We start from the raw sequence: 3,179 nt of genomic DNA on the forward strand, positions 1-3,179 counted from the left end.
GAGACTCTGTCTCAAAAAAGAAAAAGAGACAGAAATTACTTCTCTGACCACACAGTTATCTTCTATTTGACAATTTGAGTCAGAACATTTAATAATCCACTTCAATTATTTACAAAACACTTAAATTACTTTAGTTCTTTTCTTTTCTTTTCTTTTTCGAGAAAGTCTTGCTCTGTCGCCCAGGCTGGAGTGCAGTGGCGTGATCTTGGTTCACTGCAAGCTCTGCCTCTCGGGTTCACACCAGTCTCCTGCCTCAGCCTCCCAAGTAGCTGGGACTACAGGCACCCGCCACCAAGCCCAACTAATTTTTTCTATTTTTCATAGAAACGGGGTTTCACCGTGTTAGCCAGGATGGTCTTGATCTCCTGCCTTTGTGATCCGCCCACGTTGGCCTCCCAAAGTGCTGGAATTACAGGAATGAGCCACTGTGCCTGACCTCATTATTATTATTATATCCTTTTTTTAAAAAATTTTTTTTTATTATTGAGATAGAGTATTGCCCAGGCTGGAGTGCAGTGGCACAACCTCAGCTCACTGCAACCTTCATCTCCGAGGTTCAAGTGATTCTTCTGCCTCAGCCTACCAAGTAGCTAGAATTACAGGCATGTGCCACCACACCAAGCTAATTTTTGTATTTTTAATAGAGACGGGGTTTCACCACGTTGGCCAGACTACTCTCGAACTCCTGCCTCAAGTGATCCATCTGCCTCCGCCTCTCAAAGTGTTGGGATTACAGGTGTGAGCCACCGCGCCAGCTATTGTTTTGTATTGTTTTGTTTTGTTTTGTTTGAGACGGAGTCTAGCTCTGTCACCCAGGCTGGAGTGCAGTGGCACCATCTCACTTCACTGCAACCTCGGCCTCCGGGATCAAGCCATTCTCCCGCCCCAGCCTCCTGAGTAGCTGGGATTACAGGCAACCACCACCACGCCCAACTAATTTTTATATTAGAGATGGGGTTTCACTATGTTGGCCAGGATGGTCTCCATTTCTTGACCTTGTGATCCACCTGCCTCAGCCTCCCAAAGTGCTGGGATTACAGGCGTGAGCCACTCTGCCCGACCTTTCTTTCTTTTCTTTCTGACGGAGTCTCGCTCTGTCGCCCAGGCTGGAGTGCAATGGCGCTATCTCAGCTCACTGCAACCTCCGCCCCCGGGGTTAAAGCGCTTCTCCACCTCAGCCTCCCAAGTAGCTGGGATTACAGGCACCTGCCACCATGCCCAGCTGATTTTTTTGTGTGTGTATTTATGTAGAGACGAGATTTCACCATGTTGGCCAGACTGGTCTGAAGCTCCTGACCGCTGGTGATCCGCCTGCCTCGGCCCCGCAACGTGCTGGGACTACAGGCCTGAGCCACCGTGCCCAGGCTTATTTTGTCTTGTTTTAGAAAATAAACCAATAGGCTGGGCGCGGTGGCTGACGCCTGTAATCCCAACACTTTGGGAGGCCGAGGCTGGTGGATCACGAGGTCAGGAGCGCGAGACCAGCCTGACCAACATGGTGAAACCCCGTATCTGCTAAAACTACAAAAATTAGCCGGGCATGGTGATGCATGCCTGTAATCCCAGCTACTCAGGAGATTGAGGAAGGAGAATTGCTTGAACCTGGGAGGCAGAGGTTGCAGTGAGCCTGGGTGACAGAGTGAGACTCTGTCTAAAAGGAGAGAGAGAGAGAGAGAGAGAGAGAGAGAGAGAGAGAGGAGGGAGGGAAGAAAGAGAAAGAAGATAAACCAATACAATAGCTGGGCGCAGAGGCTTACGCCTGTAATCCCAGCACTTTGGGAGGCCGAGATGGGTGGATCACTTGAGGTCAGGAGTTCGAGACCAGCCTGGCCAAATTGGTGAAACCTGGTCTCTACTAAAAACAAAAATTGACTGGGTGTGGTGGCATGCGTATGCAGTCTTAGATACTCTGGAGGCTGAGACAGGAGAATCACCTGAACCCCGGAGGAGGAGATTGCAGTGAGCCCAGACATGCAACTGCACTCCAGCCTGGACGACAGTGTGAGACTCTGTCTCAAAAAAGAAAAAAGGGGAGGGAAGGGGAGGGGAGAGGAGGGGAGATAAGAAGAGAAGAGAAAAGAAAAGAGGCTGGGCGCGGTGGCTCAAGCCTGTAATCCCAGCACTTTGGGAGGCCGAGACGGGCGGATCACGAGGTCAGGAGATGGAGACCATCCTGGCTAACACGGTGAAACGCCGTCTCTACTAAAAAATACAAAAAACTAGCCGGGCGAGGTGGCAGGCACCTGTAGTCCCAGCTACTGGGGAGGCTGAGGCAGGAGAATGGCGTAAACCTGGAAGGCGGAGATTGTAGTGAGCCGAGATTGCACCACTGCACTCCAGCCTGGGCTACAGAGCGAGACTCCGTCTCAAAAAAAAAAAAAAAAAGAAAAAAAAGAAACCAGGAGACTACCAGGCACAGCAGCTCATGCCTCTAACCCCAACACTTTGGGAGGCTGAGGTAGGGCGGATCACGAGGTCAGGAGTTCAAGACCAGCCTGGCCAACATGATGAAACCTCATCTCTACTAAAAATACAAAAATTAGGCAGGCGTGGTGGCATGCACCTGTAATCCTTGCTACTTGTGAGGCTGAGGCAGGGGAATAACTTGAACCCAGGAGGTGGAGGTTGAAGTGAGCTGAGATGGTGCCACTGCCCTCCAGCCTGGGACAGAGCGAGACTCTGTCAAAAAGAAAAGAAAAGAAAAGAAAAGAAAAGAAAAGAAAAGAAAAGAAAAGAAAAACAAAAGAAACCAATAGTCAAAACCTTCTGACAATTTTTAAAGATTTGATCATTAATTTATTTTTTTTAATTTTTTAATTTTTTTTTTTTACTTTTTTTGAGACAGAGTCTCACTCTGTTGCCCAGCCTGGAGTGCAGTGCCATGATCTTGGCTCACTGCAACCTCCACCTCCCGGGTTCAAGCGATTCTCCAGAGTAGCTGGGATTACAGGTATGCACCATCATACTTGGCTAAGTTTTTTTTTTTTTTTTTTTTTTTTTGAGATGGAGTCTTGCTCTGTCACCAGGCTGGAGTGCAGTGGCACAATCTTGGCTTACTGCAACCTCTGCTTCCCAGGTTCAAGCGATTCTCCTGCCTCAGTCTCCCCAGTAGCTGAGACTACAGGCACATGCCTCCACGCCCAGCTAATGTTTGCGTTTTTACTAGAGACAGGGTTTCA

The sequence above is a fragment of the Rhinopithecus bieti genome, unplaced genomic scaffold (assembly GCF_001698545.2).
Source record: "Rhinopithecus bieti isolate Rb0 unplaced genomic scaffold, ASM169854v2 scaffold_1368, whole genome shotgun sequence".
Lineage (NCBI taxonomy): Eukaryota > Metazoa > Chordata > Mammalia > Primates > Cercopithecidae > Rhinopithecus > Rhinopithecus bieti.